Source organism: Euprymna scolopes, chromosome 11 (assembly GCF_053919585.1).
Source record: "Euprymna scolopes isolate OS-2025 chromosome 11, ASM5391958v1, whole genome shotgun sequence".
NCBI classification, from domain to species: Eukaryota; Metazoa; Mollusca; class Cephalopoda; order Sepiida; family Sepiolidae; genus Euprymna; species Euprymna scolopes.
The window spans coordinates 10,175,483-10,192,925 of NC_136492.1; positions in this window are offsets into that span (position 1 = coordinate 10,175,483).

The window sequence follows — 17,443 nt, forward strand, 5'->3', positions numbered from 1 at the left end:
CGCGCCGACCTACCGTATTCGTTTTTTTTTGTTTTTTGTTTCCTAAACAACTGGAATAGACTTTTCTTGGTGGCCGAACTGTTAACGTTGCAGATGTTTTTTTTTTGTTTTTTTTCACACTTTATTTTCCTACTTTTACTCATGACTCCGGGTTTGATCCTTCCTACTTACCTACCATAACATTTTACCCCCCCCACCCGTCCCGGAAACAAACACTCGGGCAACGCCGGGTACCCCCGCTAGTATATAATATTCAAAAGAGAATTGATTCTATAATAATATTTACGCAATCTGCATTAATTAAAATTTATTTAATCGTCTTGTACGAGTGGGCAACGCCGGGCGTCCAGCTAGTACAAATATCGATTTGGAAAGTGACAAAGAGAAACGAATTTTTGTTAAAACCGATATCGCAAGATTTTGGGGTTTTTTTTAAGAGTGGGACCGATTCTTTGAAGCATTCGGTGGTGTTAGTAAAAAAAAAGGAAAGAAAAGTTATTTAATCTTTAATTAAGGATTTCTATATAATAATAATAATAATAATAATAATAATAATAATAATAATAATAATAATACTTATTCTTCTTCTTATTATTATTATTATAATTATTATAATTATTGTTATTATTATTATTATTTTATTTATTTATTTTTTTTCCTTTGCGAATAAGCCCACTGGGACGATTATTACTCGTCATATAGAATAATCAATAGCGAACTGATTCTGTTGTATTTATATGTTTCCCCACTAAGCAAATAAGCAAATTAGCCACAAGGCCAATTTTTAATGTGGAGAGTGAGGTGGAGGCGGAAGGGAAAATGGGAACAGCTCCCGAGAGGTGAGAAATGGGAGCTGGATAGTGATTTACACACTGGTATGTAGGATTGCCCCTACATGGACCAGAAGATTGCCGCAAGGTAAATGGTTTTGATTGCAGCATCTGCCGGAACAGATACTGCACTGTGATCTGGGCCCGGAGGCTACAAAGCCCCCTCCCTCCTGGGAAGGGGACGTGTTAAAGCGAACTGATTCCGTAATAATCTGTACGCATCTGCATAAATTAAAATATGTATTAGCGTATTTAACGACCGGGCAACGCCGGCGAATAAATGTATAAATATAAATATGAAAACGATTTTTTTGTTAAAAACCGATATCCCGATTTTTTTATGAAGTGTTTACGATGCTTGGAAGCAGTCGCTGTTGCTAGAAACCATTATTTAATCTTTAATTTAAGATTTCTATATAAATTGTGATGTTGAAAATAAAAAGAACAACAGTAAAAATGATGAAAAAGAATGTTACAACTCGAATATCTTCCAATCCAATTCTAATCTGTGAATCAGTTTATCGAATAAACATGGTATTGACAGGATTACATTTCCAACACACAAAGAATTCAGCTTCAATGGTTCACCGACGAACGCAAATTGAATATACCCGTGATCGATAAAAGGTATAGTAAATGAATAGAACTTTCAATATTTTAAATATTTTCCTGTTTTACAATTTGTATAAATAAACAAAACGATATGCTGCACACATTAAAGCATATTATAATCCATGTTTGAAAACTCCTATAGTCGTTCAAAGCCAGAGTTATATTCATTTTTTCTGCTTTTACATATTACGAGTAGGGTACCTTGCATTGCCCCTTTGTAAAATATACTTAAATGTATTTTAATTACTGCAGATGTAGTATTTATTATTTAGAAAACCAATTCTCTTCTTTTTTTAAAAAATATCTTGTACCTAACATATAGTAGGGGTCCAAAAAGATATACTTCTATAAACTTTGGCTTACTTGTGTGTATATATATATATATATATGTATATATATATATATATATATATATATATATATATATATATACTAGATTACCCGTGACCCGTTGGCGCATTATGTTATATTAGCTATGAAATGTATGTATGAGCGTGACACTTGTGGCGTAAAGAAAATACTTTTTGTGACATAACAGAAATATTTGTATGAAAAAGAATATCGATAGATTTCTATGAGTCGTTCTGTTTTTAATTTTTTATTTTTGTTAAAAAAAAACTTATAGTCATTGAGTTATAAGTGATTTGCCATACTTATAGGTAAATGTGCACTGAACAGATACCATAATACTTAAAGTTAAATTCAAATTTTGATATATCTTTTAATTTTAACGCGAAAAAAAAACAATTGGTATGCTGAAAACATACATAGAAAAACAATACGTTTTATTGTCGCGTTGATTATCTATTTGTAACGCAAATTAAAAAATATTTTCGATGTTATTTATTTATGTTGGTAGTGTAGAACAAAATGTATGAATGTTTTTTAAGAAAGGTGTATTAAAAAATAGAGAAGATTTTTTTTTAAATGAAGGCGGATGGTAAATCGCCGTTGTAAAATGCTCTTATGGTTATCAAAGTGTTAAAGTATATTTATTCGTAAGAAAGTTCATTAGAATAACTTAAACGTAATACGGAAATGAACGATGTAAAAAGAAATGCAGAAAATATTAACAATTGATTCCATGGATAATTTAAACGCGAACAAAATGGGACGCTGAAAACGTATACAGTAAAACAATACGTTTTATTGTCGCGCTGGTTATTTAGTATAATATATATCGTAATTATCAATATTATGTATTATTTGTAATCCCGTTTTGCGTTTGCTTCCCGCATCTTGAAGTTTTTTTATTCAATAAATTTAAGATATTCGTTTTCTAAGAACGTCCGTTTGTTCGAATGAAAGCGGCTCAGCGATTTGTGGTTATTTATTTACGCTGTTATGGGCTTATGTTGATGTATGCATGCGCAACCGAAAACGTAAACTGCATGTTGGGTTACAAGAACAGTTCATTTGATTTTCATAATTATATAGATTAATGTTTGAGAAATTCTATAGTCAATCAAAGAAAGAGGTATATTCTTTGTCTGCTTTTAACATATTATGAGTAGGGTACTTGGCATTGGCTATTTTAAAAATATATTAAATATATTTTAATTAATGCAGATTAAATATTTATCATTTAAAGCAATTTTCATATATATATATATATATATATATATATATATATATATATATATATATATATATATATATTGTACCCAATATATAGTAGTGGTTTCCAAACATATTTATTCCTATAAATTTGGACATTTTTGTCTATTAATATTCATATACAAACACTTTTTTTCTATTTATTTAGGTATTTATTTGCTTCCCCATGAAAGCAAATGTGATACAAGGTCGTTGTTAATGCAGGAGGAATTCCAGCTCCCTTAAAACAAGGGTTCAAAAGGGGGCACTCTGGCGGTCACAAAAATTAGTAATTGTCTCAGTATAGGGGTTCCCCAATTGACCAAGGACGAATTAACTTAAATTAGGTGTGTAGCAGTTGAACATATACTACACTTTGAGATATTAAATACGTTATTCAGGCTAAAATTACAATGTCAGTTCCAACATAACAAAAAACTTAGGCACAAGACCAATTCAATAGGGGGAAAATGGGGTCGTTGATAATACTTGTCACTCCTGAACTAAAACAAAAGTTTCTCTTTGCTAGTATCTTCTTTCACCATAATACCACACTCACCTTTTTGCACTGGGTAACGTTCTACTTAGAACCCAATTGTTTAAAACATTGTTTTATTTACGTGTAAAAACAAAAAAGATAACAATAATGATGATACAATAATTTCATACTCTACTTTGATCTCAGCCCGAACGCCAAGGAAGAAATAAAGGCAAGCCTTTTCTATTGATTGACTTATTCATTTGCTCCTAGACAGGGTTCAAAAAAGAGTCGCCAATCTAATAGGCCCTGAACTGGCACCTAAGCTTCAGCCTCTGTCCCATCGACGAAACGTTGCATCCCTCTGCTGGTTCTACAAGTATTTTAATAGTGACTGCTCTGACGAAATGCAGACACTTGTGTCCCCACGACGTAGACACCCTCGCCAAACCCGACAGGCAGCTAAATCCCACCCCTACACAGTAGAGATCCCTAGATGTAAAAGATCTTTCTACTCAAGTAGTTTCTTCCCCAGAACCGCTAGACTCTGGAATTCGATTCCTGGTTCCTGTTTCCATTACTGTACTGACATGCAGAAGTTCAAGTGCAACGTGAACCAACATCTTGCTGCCCAAATCCCTACATAGTGCCCCAGTAGTTGCTGCCCCTGATAGTAGCCCCCTACACCAAAGTGGCAATGTGCCTTGTTTGGGGTGAAAATGTAATTAAAAAAAATATAAGAAATAGTTAAAAATAAAGCGATGTAAACGTATATTTGTGTATACGTAAAAAAATATAAGGTCGGTTTATGCCTGTCAAGTAACAATGTTTTAAATTGTGACCCCTTTGCAGCTGGTTTTATCGTCTAAAATCAAGAAAGAACAGAAAATAAATAAAAGAACAAAAAAAAAAAAAAAACAATAAAAATGCAATCATTTGACCCGCCTCATGCCGCTCTGGGATCTTTAGTATTGGAGGAAATGGATTTCGACAAAATAGAGGCAGAAAGACAGTGAGTTTTATATAAAGTAAATTACACTTAATATTTTGTGCAAAATATAATACTGTTTAATGCATCAAAACCTTACTTATCTAAATGGTACACAGGTAATACAATACGCTAATCTTCTTCTTTCTTTCTATTATTCTATCTTTCTATATCTCCTTCTTCTTCTATTCTATATATATATATATATATATATATATATATATATTATTTTATTTTATTTATTATTATTATATTATATTTATATTTATTTATTTATTTTATTATTATTATTATTATTATTATTATATATATATATATATATATATATATATATATATATATATATATATAAATAAAATGAACTCATTTTTTCCTGTCGGATTTTGACCTTAATAGGATTAAAAATCAAGATATTTCATGCAAATACATTATGCACAAACGGCAGAACAATATCTGAGGTTTGTTATAGGCTTATTAGTTCTCAAATTCCTCAATAATCTTAGATTTCTATACTTTTTCTGCTGAGAAGTCACGGCCAAAACCGGTTAAGATCAATGGAAGTGGTAAAATATTTTCTCTCTTAAAAATTCCTCCTCCCCCTGCCACCACTTAACACCATTTGGAGATCGTTCACAAGGAACAGTTGAGAAGAGAACACCGGTTTGGCTTCGTAGTTCTATCATGTCAAGTTATTTAAAATCACTAAACTAAGCTGCAGAGCACTGTGGCGTAGTGGTTAGGGTGCTGGGTAATTCACATTATATTTTCACGTTCGCGCCGACCTACCATAGTGTTTTTTTTTTTTTTTTTTTTCCTAAACAACTGGAATGGACTTTTCTTGGTGGCCGAACTGTTAACGTTGCAGATGTTTTTTTTTTTTTGTTTTTTGTTTTTTTTACACTTTATTTTCCGACTTTTACTCATGACTCCGGCTTTGATCCTTCCTACTTACCTACCATAACATTTTTTAAAACTCCCCGTCCCGGAAACAAACACTCGGGCAACGCCGGGTACCCCCGCTAGTATAAAATATATGCAAGAGTTAGTACTGCGATATTAACAGTCACATTAGCGTCCAATACGAGTAGAAAATTTAGAAAACAAAACTTTGGATAAGCGAAGATATTTCACAGATAGCGGGGACCAAACTCGTGTTGTGGTAGGTCATGTTGGTGATGTTCTTGACGCATAACAAAACGAAGTAGTCCAGCGGATTCAGCTTTGATCTCTTTAGATTTATTTGCCAGCGGCCACCTGAGTGTACCGGAGGATAACTACCCTACACAGCACATCCGCATACACTTTCGTATTGACTTTCAAGCTGACTTCGAAGATGTGAGGTAGCATCACGTGGCCCTCATTAGAAACCACATCAAAGACCTTAATCATGGGTCGTCCGACGCGTTGAGCTGTGCCCCGAAGGATTTAACTCTCCGGATTTGCATTTTGAGGGTGCTAGCAATGGTCCTGTTTTTATAACTTGGATCTATAGAGAGAATGATTAGCTCGTTAAACATTGTGTCATTTTCAGACATGATAGAATGCTCCTATGCCTCTTGGGATTTGTACACAACTGGACAACTAGTAGATGGTTTACAACATAAAAAGAAAACCGGTTTTCATCTAGTGCGACAATTTTTTGGTCCATCCTGTAGTGACTCACTACGGATAGAAACAAAACAAGTTTTCCTTTAGTGAGTGTGTTGTTTTCTAATAAGTTAAATTAATTCCAGTACACCATGAAGTCAACAACATTAAATATTTTTTAATGGCAGCTACGCTCTTATCGCGGTCAGGGGGCTTCCTTAGTATAAGGTTAAGTGTTGTGTAGAGAAGGAGAAACATGATATTTTATGGTGGAACATTGGTGTGGCATACATTATTACAGAAGACGACTTAATAGAGATTGATTCATATTAAATTCGAAAAGGACCATAATATTCCGTACCAGTTCTGGGAAAGAAAACCTGTCCATGAAATTCCCTTTTGGTTTTTATGGGTGGGGCCCTAGATGAGAGCTCAACCGAGTACTTACCAATCTCTGGTCTCCACTCGCCTATCTTTTACAAAAACACCCGTCTAGCTAAATCCACTGTCAAAAACTTTCCCCACTCTTTATCTATACCTAAATCAAAACGTAGATTCCATGAACAAAGCTTCTTTCTTCGAACTGCACGCCTGTGGAACTCTGTTTCGTCTTCCTGCTTCCCTCCATACTACAACTTGGATGTCTTCAAGTCCAACGTAAACAAATTCCTGATGAGCCGCCCCCTTAAGTAGGCAGTCTAAATATCCACACTAACGTACTGTACTTACAATAACCCTCATCTCTAAGTGGCTTCCGGGCGTTGATAAGTGGTGACCACCTTGTAAAAAAAAAGTACTTACCATAAAAGTATAGTAAAGTGCAGAGATTGACTCGCAATGTCTCTTCAACGATTATGAGAAAACCTAACAAAAAGAGATACTGTATTTGTTTAGCATTTAAAGAACAATTATTTTCATTTGTGTCATACTGTTTGGGTTTTTTTCAATGTCTGAATCAGAAAAAAAAATGTTGATTTAAAAAAAATAATTCTTCAGACAAGGAAAACAAAAAATCATCAGTATATTTTACTTTTTACCGGGAACGAAATATCCTGCCAACTCAATAATTTAATATAATGAAAAACATAACTAAAAGCTTTTAAACTACAATATGTTTTTATTTATTGATTATTGAAGTCTGTTTTTTTTTTCTAAATCGCAAAAACATATAAATACAAAGAATTATATAAAACGAATATAAATTAATAAAACCACAAAACAACAATTAAATTCGATCGTTTATTCAGTTTTTTTCTAAGAAAATATTTATATTCAACTTTTCCTGTAGGTTGTTGGAGCCAACAAGGAGTGAATATAAACAGTCGATATAGTATTTAAAAAGAAAGCTGAAAACATTGATTGTTTTATTTTTTCCTTGTATTGCAGTTTTTTTCGTTTGTGAACATATATTTTAGCGTATTGAAAAAAAATTGTCATTCAAAGAAAGTTATTGTGGAATTTTCGTGATAAGTTTTCTTTTTCTCTTGCTTTGGCACAACCAAATCTTAATTCCCTTATAAGAATTGCCCCCGACAATGCATGAAGCCACTTGATTTAAAGAGTTATTATTTATTAATTTTACGGTACAAAAATAGCCAACGAGAAGAGTTTAATGGATTGATTCGAACCCATCCATCTATCCATCTAGCGCAGCCGAGATTGAACTCACTAAACGAGTTTGTAGTGTAATTAAAATTTTGTCGGTAATTGAATACTCGATGCTTCACCATGGATATGAAGGGTATTTTTTTATTTTGACGCCATCACTAGACGGGGGTGCCTACCACATCTTTTTTTTTTCTACCCATTTCATTTCAATTTCTCTGTTTCGCATCTGTTTTGTTTCGTCATTAATGCCCGAGTAAAAGTATTTATTCGTAATTATATTCTCGAAATAGCATATATTAAAGTTATCCCCCTTGGCTCTTATTTACACTGAAGCTAACGAAGCCAACATTCGTAATTATTAAAGACTGTTGCCACAACATATAATAAACTAACAGTTAATTCTTAGTAACAATCTACCTCGTTTAAATAAAGGCGTTTGTAATTCCGTATATATTTCCGAGTTTTGCAAAAAAGACTAGCATGTTGACAAGTTGAAATGGAAGAGTGTCGTTGGCTCTATGGGCCGAAAAAGTTGTCGAAATGTATCTAAGAATGTAACACTCGATCGAATAATTCATACAATAAAGATATGATCATAAAAATACTAGGTGATTGTTACTAGAAATATAATTTCCTTAAACTATGCCTGATGAAGAATAGAACAACATCCAAATCCCGTAAGTCGTTAAATTAACCAATAAATTGCTTTTATGCGTTTTAGCATTTGCCGCCATAAAAATGGTTCGCAGCTAATTAAAGAAAATATATAAAAAAAGACTCTTACAAACTAAATTAGCAATTGGATTTCAAACAAAGGGAATTATTTGAACGTTATTCTTAGTAATATACTAGCAGGGAGACCCGAAATTGCCCGGGGTTAAATGAGGAAATCGATAGATTGGCTGATATAGTTAGGACATCAAACGCAGTGTACCTCGAGCACCCTTGCCCCATGCAGTGACATAATCTTCGATACATCGCATTCTATTTTGCACTGTAGAGAATCTACTGTTGATTTCATAAAATTATATGCAAATAACCGTATCACTTTAAGTTATAAATGTAAATGTCAGATACCATAATTCAGCTGTTCTTTAATCAGCTCCTTTTGAATGCGCCTGTTTTATGAAAGAATAACTTCTCGATTTTATGATATTATTTTACATAATCACTAGAATGAGTTAAAAGTATAAAAGTCAAGTTTGATGGTTAATATGTACTCCAAAAAGAAAATTATTTTCGAACGCGCCCCTGTTTTATAAAAGAATCCACAGTTAATTTTACAATATGTCCAAAAAGTCACTAAAAGGGTTTTACCCTAAATAGATTTTTTTTTTAATTTGATATCTTTCTGTAAATTTAACACTATCTGAGTAAGACATTAACTATTTTTTTTAAATGAAAACGAAATTCAAACAATCGTTATTTATGAAAAATAATGTCTTTCAAATGTTACCCATTTTCAGCTTCGCATATTTATGCTCTTTCCAAAACATTATTCATGACAGATTGCAGAATAACTGGATAGTGATTTAATTCCCTTATTTCGTTCCTGATGTTTTCCTTCAATTCTAGCAAGGTACTGTGTTTGTTAACGCAGACTCTTTCTTTAAGATATCCCCACAAGTAAAAGTTGGGGTATTTAGGTCTGGGGAACGTAGTGGCCATTTGAAGATGGCATCGATAAACTCTTTGAGTCAAAATAATTGCTCCCTGATTTTGGTGAAACAATTCTACAGCTTGCGTTCATTGTTCAATGTTATTCTCATATATAATTAATTTTTCAAATATTATCTGTACACTATCTGCAATAAGGAAAATATAATTAAAAATGGTTACTTAACAAAGATTTTTAACCCTTTAATGACTTTTTGGACACGGTGTATAAGATTTTTGCTTATGCGCTGATAAAACCTATCAAATGAAATTTTGTTGTTAAGTTGTATAAAAGTGTTAACATCGATCAAAATCAGACTTCCTTTTTTGATCGGATTTTTAAGATTATCGATTGTTCCATACTTATCAGACGCATTCCGATATAAAAACTACATAAGAACACGCAAAAGCACCTTCAATACCTTTTGTGAGAAATTTTCTAAAAATTTACGTATCCGTTTCCGTGACCATAAGGAACAAACCTATAAACACATGCACACACAAATTTTCTTTTAAATTAAAGTCACAATTTCGCGCCGTTCATAAATAGGGCAGTAAAAGTCCGAGACTTGTATGAAATGATCAGAAAACTACATACAACGAACTCCACCCAATAATAAATGACTAATCGGTTTTTAGTAAAAGGGGGAAAACGTAGAAGAATTAACGAAAGCTTTAAAGACTATGTTGAGAAAGAAATTGAAATATTGGAGAAATGCATGGCATAAGTTAGTATTAAAGAGAGACAATCTTTGATAACTAGTTTTGCTGAGAAATTTAACTAACGAAAATGAACAAATGTCCAACGTTATTTTCATGGCAGGTGCTCGTCTGAACTCCAATCCCTGGTCCCCCCTCGCCAATCTTTCACGAAAAACACCCGTCTAGCTGAATCCACTGTGAAAAATTTCCCCCACTCTATATCTGTGCCTAAATCAAAACGCGGATTTCATGAACAAAGCTTCTTTCTTAGAACTGCACGCCTGTGGAACTCTGTTCCGTCCGCCTGCTTCCCTCCGGACTACAACTTGGATGTCTTCAAGTCTAATGTTAACAAATTCCTAATGAACCGCCCCCTTAAGTAAACACTTCATCAAATCTCCTCACTAACGTAATGTACTTGCAATAACCCTTATCCCTGAGTGGCTTCCGGGCCTTGATAAGTGGTGATCTCTGTGTAAAAAAAAAATAAAAAATAAAAAAAAACATGATTGAACATTCTAAATCGAAAGGTTAATCCGATCAGTTCACGACGGAAACTGAAATTTGCATTTATAAATCATTATATCGTATTAATCCGAAGATTTAATTACTGACATTTGTTTCTCTAATATTTTTGTAGTCAGAATTATTTCTAGAATGATATTGGTTTGCCTTCCCGTGTAGCTTAACCCGGCAAACATTTTTTTATACACAAATTAAAGTCGAAGCAAACACGATTCACTTGCGCCTTAAAATCAGTCACTTCAGGTTAATTAACCTTATATAGTAGCTCATATAGGACAATGTAATTCTGAATCAAAACTTCGGCTGCATTACAGGATTATGCCTTTAGTTGAAAGGTTAAGGGAGTAAAACGACGGAAAATTCGTAGATGGAGACCTTAAGGCGGATTGGCTTTATATTGTCATCACCGGCAACTACTTCAATGCAGTTACAGCTACGCTGTATCGACTCGTCTTTAGACCCTTTAGCTTCGTGGAGAGATGGGGAATTGATGAACGGGTAACGGCTATCCTATTATCACCATCACCATGTCCAGGCTATGCAGCTCCACTAGCTAGGGACTGCCACTCCCCAGTTGAAATGTACAGTCATTCGCGGGGATACAGATAGACAACTGAGCTATACAACCGTCTTCTTTGATGGGTTGCTACCGACGACGGGGGAATGACAATATGATTTCCAACATCCAAAATGAAAGTGATTTTGGGGAAATTAACTGCATTCGATCTTGGAACATGCGTTCTCAGTCTGATCTGTTAACCGCTTGACTACTTTCACCTCCTTATAGAAACAAAGAAGATATAGGAACACAAATCTGCATAAGCAGATAATAGAGGTAACATTCAGATAGACAACTATGCACTACGCTCAAAGAAGAATGACGATTTCGACACAACGAAAGTTGGAAGACTACACAATCAAGTCCACTCGAGAATTCTAAAATGGCAACCTTTGCATTATTAACATATATTTATAAGAGAACACATAAGTAGATTCTTCGGCGCTTAATTATATGGTATAAAATTTAAGAAAAGAATCAATAATGGAGCCGTATACTTGATATGATTTTAGCAACCTTTAATTAACCGAAGAGAATAATGCACAGGAACTTGAAGGGGAAAATTAAAGTACGGAAAAACTGATCGATATGGAAATTAAAACCAAGCTTGCTTAAAGGAGACAAAACTACTTGATAAGAAAACAATACCATTGTAGCTTTTTCTCTAAATTTAGCTGCCTTTCTTTGTTTCTCTCTTTGTCTCTTCCTCTTACCTCTCCCTTTCCCTCTCATTTCCTCTTATAGTAATTCTAAGTGAGGCAATCTCACGTAAGGTCACTCGTATTACATTAATTTTACGAATGCATTCTACACTACTACTACGACGACGACTACTACTACTACTACAACCATTATTACTATTAATAATAATATTAACAAAAACTATTACTATATTATTTTGACAAGTATGTTCTTGCGAGATTTATAATTTTGATTTCAGATGATGTATTTTCAAATAAGTTTCCATTATAATACCTTTACTTTAGATATCATTTTTAATAAACGCTTTTCGCTCTATCTAATCTAATATGTTAAATTACGATAGTTTTAAAACAATGTGTCTTCATTCCAGAACATTTAGTATGTTCGTACAATTTTCCCATTTTAATTCAAGCTAGGAGAAAAAGTTGCTAAAACAGTCCGCGATATCAACAAAGCGAAGATGTTGAGCGTAGTGGTCGGCCACCAGATGATAACAACGATGAATTAAAACCTTAGTCGAGGACAATCCACGCACAACTGTTCGAGAATTTGCTTCTGAATTAGGTGTAACGTAGACGATTTCCAACAACTTGGGAGCGATTAGAAACACAAAAAAACCCTCGATAAATGGGTTCTTAAAAAATGAACGACAATCAAAATAAACGTGTTTATGTAGTGCAATCTCTCCACTTTTACTCAACAAAAACTATCAGTTTCTCCACCGGAATGTGACGTGCGATAAAAAGTGGGTGCTTTACGACAACCGGCGACGCTCATATCAGCGGCAAGACGCCGACAAAACTCAACGACATATTTCGGAACCAGAGTTGCACGAAAAGATGGTCATGCTTACGGTTTGGTAGACTACGACCAATTTAATCCATTATAGTTTTTTGAATGCAAGCGAAAATATTACGGCATCAGAAACTTATATAAGAACACCTAGCATTAGTCATCAGAAAAGGCCTAATTCTAGTCAACGACAATGCCCGACTGCATATTTCTAACCCGACCCCACAAAAATTGAGTGAATTGGACTACGATACTCTGCCTCATCCGCCACACACCCAAGGACTTTAACCTATAGACTACCACTTTTACAAGTATCTCGACAACTTTCTGTGTGAGAAATGCTTCAAACACCTAAGCGATATCAAAAACGCCTTCAGCGACTTCATCGCCACCAGAACGCAAGGTTTTTACATTACTAGCATAAATATACTTGAAATAACAAATGAGCGCAAAAAGGAATAATCTGTGTCAATATTAAAATTGTATAAAATTAATTATCAAGCATTCCTTGAAAAATCTGCCTTCTCTGAACAGATCAAGAAAAACATTTTTTTTAGAGTGGAGATATGCTGATTTATGGCAAAAAAAAAAGTAAGATGGAACTTTCCCAGGAATGCACCGGACAGTGTTAAACTTTTTTTTTGTTTAATTTGATTTTCACCCCAAACAAGGAACATTGCCGCTGTGGTGTAGGGGGCTACTATCAGAGGCAGCAGCTACTGGGGCACTATGTTGGGGTTCGGGCAGCAAGATGTCAGTTCACGTTACACTTGAACTTCTGCATGTCAGTACAGTTGGGGAAGCAGGGACCTGGAATGGAATTCCAAAATCTAGCGGTTCTGGGGAAGAAACTACTGGAGTAGAAAGATCTTCTACATCTAGGGGTATCTACTGTGTGGGGTGGGATTTAGCTGCGTGTCGGGTTTGTCGAGGGTGTCTACGTCGTGAGGGCACAAGTGTCTGCAGTTCGTCAGAGCAGTCACCATTGCAATACATTTAGAACAGGCAGAGGGATGCAACGTTTCGTCGATGGGACAGAAGCTGAAGCTTACATGCCAGTTCAGTGCCTATCAGATTGGCGACTCTCTTTTGAACCTTGTCTAGGAGCGAGAGATTAGCATCAGATCCATCTTTATAGTCCACTGTCTAGAATCTCTTCAGTAATAAGAGAACGAAGAATACGATATGTCGGACATTGCTACAGAAGCAGTGATGTAGTAATGTGGGTCCTAAACAATGAACCGTGAAAGTACAGGGTGGAACGATAAGATTGTCGCCCTGTAGAGAACAACGCTACCTTTATTTTTTAAAATTGTGTTAATAATATCAGTTCAGGTAAATTGGTTATGTAGTAGAGCTGACATCTATTAAACGTTGCTGCCTTCGGCCTCAATCACCGTCTCGATACAGGTCCGAAAGTGGGCGTATGCCTTTTCCACCAGCTCCTAAATGGACTCTGCGAATACTAGGCGGATGGCGGCGATCTGGCTGGCTTTGATGTTGTGGAAGGTCAGGTTGGTGATGTTCCAGGCGTATGATGACACGAAGTAGTCCAGCGGAGTCAGGTCGTTGAAGGAGACAGACCATTGAGAGAAGGGTACAAAGTCGCAGCAGTCCTTCTGAAACCAAGCCTGGGTCTCTTTGGACATGTGGACCGGTGTAGAGTTCTGCTGCCACACCCAGGATATTCCAGCGCCCACCTGATTACAACAGGGGGTCAATACTCTTTTCATCATTTCCCGTTACATTTCGTTGTTGATTTTTATACCGACTTCGAAGATGTGAGGTGGCATGATGTGGGGCTCGCTTTAAACTACACCAAAGACAATAACCATGACGGGAAATATTGTGTTCATCACTTTAGGCATGTCCCTGTTATTCGTGGTAATCCGGCAATGCATTTTGAGGGTGCTGTAAATCGTTCTGTTCTCATAACTTGGATCGGGAAAGAGCATGAGTCATACAGCGGCAAATCTTCGACCTCGCTTTTAAACATTGTGCCACTTTCAGACATTATAGAACGCTCTTATCGGTCTAGGAATTTATACAAAACTAACGAATTAGTAGATAGTCTGCAACAAAAAAGATAACTGGCTTCAATCAAACGGAAATGGAATCATATCATCTGTTCTAGGGCAACAATTTTATCGTTTCATCCACGAGAAAGACCTCTGAAGACGTACACAAAATTATTGCCAGAAGACACTGTATTATGTAATCGACGGGCAATGCCGGGTAGAAAACATTTATTCAGTTATCGTTTATCTATATATCTGTCAGTCTATCTAATTGTTTATTTATCAAGCGTAGTAAAGAGTTGAATGATAGGAAACGATAAGATACGCGAGCATTGCAGCTGCAAAAAGGGTGACTGTAGAGTTACATAGGAAGGTATGTAAACAGGGCCATGGTCTGATGTGTCAAGTGTTCCGGTTTGAATAATTTAATTTTAGTGAGTTGGATTCGAAACGCCAAGGAAACAAGATTGGTTAAACATATCTCCTCACAAGGTGGCGACGGTTTTCATATTGATGTAGAGAAACCACAAGCCAGGAATAGTCGTCCACTCTAGTTCTTTTTGTGAAGAAATTCCTGGAAGTGAATAAAAATAAATATTAACCCGCATTCGTTTTTGGTTCCCGTCTTGAAAACGTATTTGTTACAACAGTTTCCAGCTTCCCCAAGGATGATCGACAAATCTCCCTGAGGCACTGAGATTACATCACTTAAAAAGGTACAAACTTTTTCGTATAATCCGGTATGGGTTAGTCATACCGTGAAGATCTTATTTGGATCGCGAATACTATGTGACTTTAAATATTTAAAAAAATGTTATTCACGTTAACTAGTAACAAAGTATATAGCCACTTGAACGTAAACAGCTACTATTTATAACCATGCCTAGGAAAGATTAACACGATTTTATTTTACATTACGTTTAAAATTTTGCATGTAAGTACCTCCAGGGAAGCGGGTAGCAGGAAGGGAATTCCAAAGTCTAGATGTTCTAGGGAAGAAACTAATATATTATAAAGCTTTCTGGCATTTAGGGACTTAAACACTGAAGGGTGTGATTTTGTTTCTAAGCGAGGTGGTCCGGGATATGTACGTCGCTAATATTTCGTTGTATTGTCTATGCTCTGTTAAATACACCAGTTAAAATATACATAGTTAAGATAACACACAACATAAAGGTACGAGAGACAAACTGGCTTACAACTTGAAGATCTTTCTACGATTACAGAAAACATAGACATGTGGAGAGAAAGTGTTAATTTGGTCTGCCCAACTCACCCGTTGATTCTAAATTATTTAAATTTTTCCCAAATTTCATTTATATTCATGTATCTTTTCTACCATCATGCGCTAAAGTAGATGAGACCCCCTTCGTTTGATCATAACATTAAATTCCCATATTTGTATAATGTGGAGAGAAAGTGTTAATTTGGTCTGCCCAACTCACCCGTTGATTCTAAATTATTTAAATTTTTCCCAAATTTCATTTATATTCATGTATCTTTTCTACCATCATGCGCTAAAGTAGATGAGACCCCCTTCGTTTGATCATAACATTAAATTCCCATATTTGTATAATGGTTGCTAGTCGGATGCACGTACAATCAATCAATCAATCAATCAATCAATCAATATATATATATATATATATATATATATATATATATATATATGTGTGTGTGTGTGTGTGTGTGTGTGTGCATATATATATATATGTGGGTGTGTGTGTGTGTGTGAGTGAGTTAAACGATCAAAGTATATTTCCCGTCGCTGCTACGTAAATTTGTGGAAATCGTGTAACGTGATAAGCGGGAGAAAATAGCAACGGGCATAGATTCAGAAATCCGAACTCTATTTTTAGGTTTCGTCAACGCTATTGTGATCAATCACGCAATAAACAGATGATTCCAAGCTAAATTATGATAGATGATCGCTTCACGTTACGACTTTCGAGGGAACGCTATTCCACTCTTATTAAAAACCTGAACTATAAAAATTAATGCCATATATATATATATATATATATATATATATATATATATATATATATATATATATATATATATATATATATATATATTTAAACCATTAACTATTCTATCTCTGTCTGTGTGCATTTTTGTCTGTCTATCTCTCTGCTCGTATATATATATATATATATATATATATATATTACATTTTTTACATATATATGTATGTGTCGAAATATGTTTTCCTAATTATAGTTCACCTTTTATCTACACTAGTCCTTTTAATTGATGAAACCCAATGCAATTACAGTGCTCATAACAAATAAATGACAAAAGCCCATATACCAAATTTAAAGATGTTGACCGTTTTACAATTTATTCCTTTGTATGCATGCACAATTCTTATTAAATGTACGCTTTTGCGCTACGAAATACGTGCTATTAAGAATTATGCATGTACACGTACTTTTGGGAATACATTGTAAGGGGTCAGCATCGACTTTTTTCACTTAATTATTCATATAAATGTCAATACATATGCCGTGAAATCGCCCGAGACAAGGCGTGAAGTCACTTTATGTAAGGGCCGATACAAACGAAAAGTGGTTATCGCAAATATCAAGGTGAAAAGTTGGAGAAACAGTCAATAGAGAGAGAGAGAGTTCACAAATCCTGCAGTTTTTGGAAAGGAGTTATTGAAAAAGGAAAATGCATTATAATTAGATATCACAGTAGAAAATTGATGGCAGTCACTGGATTAAAGTCAAATAGCCTTACTACAAGGAGCTGGGAATAGACCAGAAATGTCCATAACAATATTTA